Here is an 8,245-nt window from a genome sequence, read left to right on the forward strand (position 1 = left end):
ACAGGCTATTCTTCAAAGCACCTGAGGGCAGAACAAGAAGCAATGACAGTTAGGGGAAAGCCTTCTCTGTGGCGGCCCCGACCCTCTGGAATCAACTCCCCCCAGAGATTAGAATTGCCCCCACCCTCCTTGCCTTTCGTAAGCTCCTTAAAACCCACCTCTGTTGTCAGGCATGGGAGAATTGAGACATTCTTTCCCCCTAAGCCTTTATAATTTATGCATGGTATGTTTGTTATATGGATGTTTAGTTTTATAATAAGGGTATTTTAGTTGTTTTTAGTATTGGATTTGCATGATGTTTTTTATTACTGTTGTTAGCCACCCCGAGTCTACGGAGAGGGGCGGCATACAAATCCAATAAATAATAATAATAAATAATAATAATAGAACAATTCATCAGTGGAACGGTTTGCCTCCAGAAGTTGTGAATGCTCCAACACTGGAAGTTTTAAGCAGATGTTGGATAACCATCTGTCTGAAATAGTGTAGGGTTTCCTGCCTAAGCAGGGGGTTGGACTAGAAGACCTCCAAGGTCCCTTCCCTTTTGTTGTTGTTGTTGTTGTTGTTGTTATTATTATAAACATATTTCTACTACTACTACTATTACCTCCAAGGTCCCTTCCAACTCCATCATTCTGTTTTTCTGATTTTCCCTGCCAGTATTCTAGGAATGTTCTTGCTGGTTCCTCGATAGACTGTTTACTGTTAGCTTGTTTATCTGCATCCTTGATTGGTTTACTATATTGCTTACTTCTTGATTGTAATGTTATTCTGCTAATGTTAATCCTCTAGCGTTCATCTTGGTGTTAATCTCTGCTTATCTGGGTGTTGATTGCAGAGGAAATGTTTTAGATTGTTCTATTTCCTTTTTGGCTTTTGCATAGTCTCTTTTGAGTGGTATGTAGATGTTATTTCTCTCCATGTGCTTGCTGATGGCTGATTTGTCTCAGTGCCAGTCTCCAGAAAATTCTCTGGTATTCTCGGTTCGATCATTAGTGCATCCAAACTTGGGTGTGGAGTGATTGTGATCAACCAAGATTGGCAAGATGCTTGGGAGATGGATGAAAAAAATCAATAAGAGTTGAAATATTAATATTAATAACAACAACAACAATAATAATAACAACAACAAAAATAAATAAATAAATAATAAATAAATAAATAAAACTTCTGCACTGGCTTGACAGGAAATATCAATCAATGTAATTGATACAAAGGCAATTAACAATTGGCCAGTGGAATGTTTTACTTCCAGAATTTGTGGGTGCTCCATCACTGGAGAGTTTTAAGAAGAGATTGGACAATTATTTCTGGGATAGAATCTCCTTCTTGAGCAGGGAGCTGGTCTAGAAGACCTCCCAAGGCTTTTTCCAACTCTGTTATTCTGTTAAAAACTCTTTTGGGGGCTTAAGTAGGATAGGTTTTCTGAGAACCACAGCTTTTAAGAAATTGAGCCTACCAAATAATTTAGATTGCAGCATTCCATAAAACCACGAGGTGGCGGTAAAATGCCAGATATTTTTCCTGCCTCTCTTTGCCGCCATCTTGTGTCCATTTGAATTCTTGCAGGCTGTACATATAGAATAATTTTTATTTTATTATTTATTTATTCATTTTGTCCAATACACAATGAGGGTTTTAGTGGGTATATATCTATATACACATAGTAAAATGCATGATGAAGGTTATAGAGGAGATACTCATAGTAAAATATATCTAAGAAAGAATAGAAAAGAAGTTATAGTAATAGAACATATCAATGAAAGAGTAGAAGAAGAGATATAGGAATAGAAGAAAGGTATAGGAGATATAGGAGAGCCATAGGACAGGGGACGGAAGGCACTCTAATGCACTTGTACTCGCCCCTTACTTACCTTTTAGGAATCTGGATAGGTCAACCATAGATAATCTAAGGGTAAAGTGTTGGGGGTTTGGGGATGACACTATGGAGTCCGGTAATGAGTTCCACGCTTCGACATTTCGGTTACTGAAGTCATATTTTTTACAGTCAAGTTTGGAGCGGTTAATATTAAGTTTAAATCTGTTGTGTGCTCTTGTGTTGTTGTGGTTGAAGCTGAAGTAGTCGCCGACAGGCAGGACGTTGCAGCATATGAGCTTGTGGGCAACACTTAGCTCTTGTTTAAGGCGTCTTAGTTCTAAACTTTCTTGCCAAAGTCAGCTAAGTGATGCTACCGACTTGCCATCCTTAAACAGGGAAAGAGTCTTTACCAAACTCAGAGAGAAGTAAAATCTAGGAAGTCACTAGACATTTGCAATCTGTTGTTTTCAGCTGAGTGGCAACTATGATATTCAAAAATGCCAGCCTGCCCCATAGATTGCCAATTGCTTGTAAGGTTTTTGTTGAGGGGTTTAACCTTAGCATTGCAACCATAAGAAACCGAAAGGACGGTTCTCCTTGTTTCTTGGCTTCAAAGTGAATATCACGAGAAAGGATGACTCAGCCTCTGTTTGAAATCACATGAGAAGAAATATTTCCCACTTGAGTTGAGTGGGAAATGTTGACGTCATCCAGCTGAAACCTGCTGGGTAGAAGATCGTGTTTGCCTGGGGTGACTCACACAGGTGAAGAACGCAACGGATTCCAAGAAGAAGAAGAAAGTGTGATTGAGAAAATTCCAGGGTGGCTAAAAGAGATACACAATTAATTCTATCTCAATTGTGTTGACCTAATACAGTGTTTCTCAATTATTTTCTGCTATGCCCCCAGAAGTAAACATTTCACGCACCCCCCAACTATCCGATTTGGGCTCCAATAGAAATTTAGAGTTAATTGTTTGTTTGTTTGTTTGATTGATTGATTGATTTTGTGATTGATTTTGTGACTGAGTGATTGAGTGATTGAGTGATTGAGTGATTGAGTGATTTATATGCCACCCTTCTCCAAAGACTCGGGGTGGCTCACAGTTTAAAAGTCCAATATTTACAAACAATCATACTAGTTCAGTCATACAACATATATCTCATTTCATTGGCTAGGGGGCTAACACCTAATCGCCCCAAGTCTGGCAACATAGGTGAGTCTTAAGACTTTTACGGAAGGCGAGGAGGGTGGGGGCAGTGTGAATCTCCAAGGGGAGCTGATTCCAGAGGGTCGGGGCAACCACAGAGAAGGCTCTTCACCTAGGTCCCCCCAAGCGACATTGTCTGGCTGACGGGACCTGGAGAAGCCCTACACTACTTCAGACAGATGGTTATCCAACATCTTTTATTATTATTTATTAGATTTGTATGCCGCCCCTCTCCTTAAAACCTTCCAGTGTTGGGGCATTCACAACTTCTGGAGGCAAGCTGTTCCACTGATCAACTGTTCTGACTATCAGGAAATGTCTCCTTAGTTCTAAGTTATTTGTAAATAAAGAGGTGGGGGAAGAAGGATTTGGGGTGGAAATAGCACATGGAAGCAGCCCTCAGGTCAAGATTGACCTCAGATAGGCTGGGCTTTATTTACTTATGGCTGGGTATACTATCAAAACCTTCCAATCCCACTTAAAAAGATTGTGGAATGCAAAGTATCTCTGAATTGCCCTTGGCAAGTTGTGGCCTGGGGGCAGATAAGGTCATCCTTATTCATCTTTAGTGATAACACAAAGTTCTTCTGCAGTCCATTGGCTGGTTTATCTCTTCTCCTTTGCAAGAAACCCAGGCCTGCCTTAGAGGCATCAGCTCTGCTACTGATAGTGCAGAATAGAATAGAATTCTTTATTGGCCAAGAGTGATTAAACACCCAAGGAATTTGTCTTGGTGCATAAACTCTCAGTGTGCATAAAAGAAAATATAGATCTGTCAAGAATCATGTGGTACAACACTTAATGATTGCCACAGGGGTCAAATAAGCAATGAAGAAACAATCAATATCAATAAAAAATCTTAGGATACAAGCAACAAGTTACAGTCATACAGTCCTAAGTGGGAGGAAAAGGGTGATATGAATGATGAGAAAAAACTAGTAGAAAAAGAAGTGCAGACTTAGAAAAAAGTCTGAGAGTGTTGAAGGAATTATTTGTTTAGTAGAATGATGGCGTTCAGGAAAAAACTGTTCTTGTGTCTTGTTGTCTTGGTGTGCAGTGCTCTATAGAGATGTTTTGAGGGTAGGAGTTGAAACAGCTTGTGTCCAGGATGCAAGGGGTTAATCAATATTTTCCCCGCCCTCTTTTTGACTCCTGCAGTATGCAGGTCCTCAATGGAAGGCAGGTTGGCAGCAATTGTTTTTTCTGCTGTTCTGATTCTCCTCTGAGATCTGTTGTCGGTCTTGTTGGGTTGCAGCACCCAACCAGACAGTGATAGAGGTGCAGATGACAGACTCAATGATTCCTCCGTAGAACTATATCAGCAGCTCCTTGGGCAGTTTGAGCTTCGTGAGTTGGTGCAGAAAGAACATTCTATTTTGTGCTTTTTTGATGATGTTTTTGATGTTAGGTGACCATCAGAATAACCAAATAATGCCTTAAAAGACTGGCTTTAGATCTCTGTAAATTGGTCCAGCTTCATAGTCAGCCTACTGATTTACAGGATTTGATGTTCCAGTTGAACTGTCCCTCAGTGTTTCTCAACCTTGACAGCTTAAAGATCTGACAGCTTAAAGCCCTTGATTTATGACCATAACTGAATCCAGAATTATGATTGTTTGTTAGGGTCATTAAGCGAGGTGTCTACCCAATCCTGGCTCTCCCTGCCGTGGTTGTTATGTGGAACATGGGGTTCCTCAGGGGATGGTGGAGTCCTGGAGCTGTTGAACAAATAGTCATTAGTCAAGGACTATATGTATTTTATAGGAAGAGGGAGATTGTGATCCCACTGTGTAGAGCGCTGGTGAGACCCCATTTGGAATACTGTGTTAAGTTCTGGAGACCTCACCTACAAAAAGATATTGATGAAATTGAACGGGTCCAAAGACGGGCTACAAAAATGGTGGAAGGTCTTAAGCATAAAACGTATCAGGAAAGACTTCATGAACTCCATCTGTATAGTCTGGAGGACAGAAGGGAAAGGGGGACATGATCGAAACATTTAGATATGTTAAAGGGTTAAATGGGGGAAGTGTTTTTAATAGGAAAGTGAACACAAGAACAAGGGGACACAATCTGAGGTTAGTTGGGGAAAAGATCAAAAGCATCGTGAGAAAATATTATTTGACTGAAAGAGTAGTAGATCCTTGAAACAAACTTCCAGCAGATGTGGTCGGTAAATCCACAGTAACTGAATTTAAACCTGCCTGGGATAAACATTGATCCATCCCAAGATAAAATACAGGAAATAATATAAGGGCAGACTAGATGCACCAGGAGGTCTTTTTCTGCCGTCAATTTTCTATGTTTCTATACCTCTTATAGCAAAGCATGCTTGAGTCTTTCTTTGGATTAACCAAATTGTGGCAGATTTGATATCCAGATAACCATATTTTTCGGAGTTTAAAATGCACCAGAGTATAAGACACACCTTAGTTTTGGGGGAGGAAAATAGGGAAAAAAATAATCAGCCTACTATTCTGTCGGGCTCTCTAGTAGACTCCTCCCCAAAATTCACAGGTACAAATTTCAGACACACACACACACACGTTTGAAAATTCAAAACAATGTTCTTTATAATGAAAATTCACTTAAACTAAGCCCTCTTTTGGTATAGCAAAGAGCACTCTTCTCCAAACAAACTGGTAATTTGTACAAGTCCCTTATCAGTTCTGTGATACTTAGCTTGCAGCTGTGAGGCAATTCACAGTCCTTCATCTTTCACAAAGTAAAACACACTTTGCTCTGGTTTAGTTTCAAAGTGGGGAAAAATCAGCACACAAAAGGTCAAAGTCAGTAAAGCAGTCAAGAAACACAAAGATCAGATAATCCTCCACAATGGCCAAACCCACAGGCTGCTATTTATAGCAGCCTCACTAATGACCACAGCCCCACCCAACCACAGGTGGCCTCATTTTCTTTGATAATAATCTCTCAGTTGTTGCTGCCTATGCATCGCTCTCCGCATGCGTGGCTGTATCATTAACTCTTGTTCTGAATCCAAGGAGGAGAGAGATAATTGATCTCCTTGTGAGCTGTCTGCCACACTCTCCTCCTCCCTGTCACTCATGTCTTCTTGGTCAGAGGAGCCTTCATCAGCAGATTCCACTGGGGGCAAAACAGGCCTGCAGCATGTGGATGTCTCTCCCACATCCACAGTCCTTGGGGCAGGAGCTGGGCCAGAGCTAACCACAACACCTACTGGGTATTCATCTTGCTAGTCTTTAGTCTGGCCGGCTTCGGCACTTTAGTTTGTTGGTTTTGAGCCCACTTGTTGCAAAGCACTTGTCGCTTCCCTGTTGGGGCTGAAAAAAAGTCTCCGCTGATTGTCGGAGAGAGCAGCAATGAAAGAAGCAAGCAAAGGGAAGATCGCTTAGCTAGCAATTCACGGAAGATTGTGTTAGCATCTTGTTAGCACTACGAAAACCTAGTAAAAGCTGCATTATGAGATACACCTAAATTTTCAGTCTCTTTTAGGGAGGAAAAAGGTGCGTTTCATACTCTGAAAAATACGGTAATTTCCTGTTTTACCTAAATTTGACATGGAATTGGGATGAAATTGAAAAACGCTTTAATACAAGGATGCGTACCACAAGCAAAACGAGGACTTCTCTTTAGATCTATCTGAATATTTTGGTTTATATAAGTCTTCCTAAATTAGAACAGGTTTTTAGCACCAAGGATAAAATTTACCATAGTTATAATTTCATGATATGATTCATATTATGACTCAAAGTCTTTGAAAAGGCTATAATATACTTAGAGATTTACCATCAATGAATAATACATTGGAAAATTAATAGCTCCTGTTATGTCCTTGTAAATTCATTGGGTTTTTTTAACTGAATTGATTTGTTTTCTGATTATTCTTCCTTGTAGAGATCTTGCTGGAAAACCTCCAGAGTGGATCGTATGCCAACCCCTCTGGGGGCTACCCAATTGGGCACAACATCTCCCATCCATCTCAGCTATTTTTCTCCTTTGGAGTGACTTATTTTTAAAATCCATGGGAAAGTTGTGTCCTGAAGAAGAAGAAAAACATTTCAATGAGATAAGCAATCCGGCTCTGCATAGAAGGAGCTGAAGGGTGCTTACACAAAGAGAGAGAGAGAGAGAGGGAAGAGAGAGAGAGATAGAAAGGGAAAAGAGAAAGAAAGAGAAGAAAAAAGAGAGAGAAGAGAGAGAGAGAGAGAGAAAGAAGAGAGGGAGGGAGAGAAAGAGAGAGAGAGACCAAACCCTCCAAGTATTACACATACAGAGAGAGGGGGGGGGAGAAAGAGAGAGAGAGAGAAAGAAAGGGAAAAGAGAAAGAAAAAAGAGAAAGAAGGGAAAGAAACAGAAAAGAGAAAGAAAGAAAGAGAGGGAAGAGAGAAAGAGAGAGAAAGAAGGGAGAGGGGGGAGGGAGGGAGAGAAAGAGACCAAAGCCTCCAAGGATTACGCATACAGGGAGAGAGAGAGAGAGAGAGAGAAGAGAAAGATAGAAGAGAGAGAGAGGGAGAGAAAGAGGGACCAAAGCCTCCAAGGATTTTGCACAGAGAGAGGGAGAGAGAGAGAGAGAGAAAGAAGAGAGGGAGAGGGGGAGAGAGAAAGAGAGACAGACCAAAGCCTCCAAGGATTACACATAGAGAGAGAGGAGAGAGAGAGAAGAGAGAGAGAAAGAAAAGAGAGAGAGAGGCCAAAGCTTCCAAGGATTTTACACAGAGGGAGGGAGAGAGAAGAGAGAAGGAAGAGAGAGAGAGAAGGGGAAAAGAGAAAGAAAAAAGAGAGAGAAGAGAAAGAAAGAGAAAAGAGAAAGAAAGAGAGAAAGAGAGACAGATCAAAGCCTCCAAGGATTACACATACACAGAGAGGGAGAGGGAGAGAGAGAGAAGAGAAAGAAAGAGAGAAGAGAAAGAGAGAGAAAGAAAAAGAGAGAGGGAGAGGGAGAGGGAGAGAAAGAGAGACCAAAGCCTCCAAGGATTTTACACACACATAGGTCACTCATTTTCTCCCAGCCCAACCAACCCCGCAGGGTTGGTTTTGTGGCAAAAATAGAAGAGGGAGGAGAAATAACGTATTTTCTTCACCTTGACTTACTTCGAAAGGAATAAAGGAGGGATAAAAATAGAAGAAATAAATACATCTTTATCTCTTTTCTAGATTTTCATAGATCTGCGATCATTGGAGAGACAAAGGCAGGATGGCGCCTTATCTTGCATTCCAAATACTTGGCAAATGGG

The sequence above is a fragment of the Erythrolamprus reginae genome, chromosome 6 (genome assembly GCF_031021105.1).
Source record: "Erythrolamprus reginae isolate rEryReg1 chromosome 6, rEryReg1.hap1, whole genome shotgun sequence".
In the NCBI taxonomy this organism is placed as follows: domain Eukaryota; kingdom Metazoa; phylum Chordata; class Lepidosauria; order Squamata; family Dipsadidae; genus Erythrolamprus; species Erythrolamprus reginae.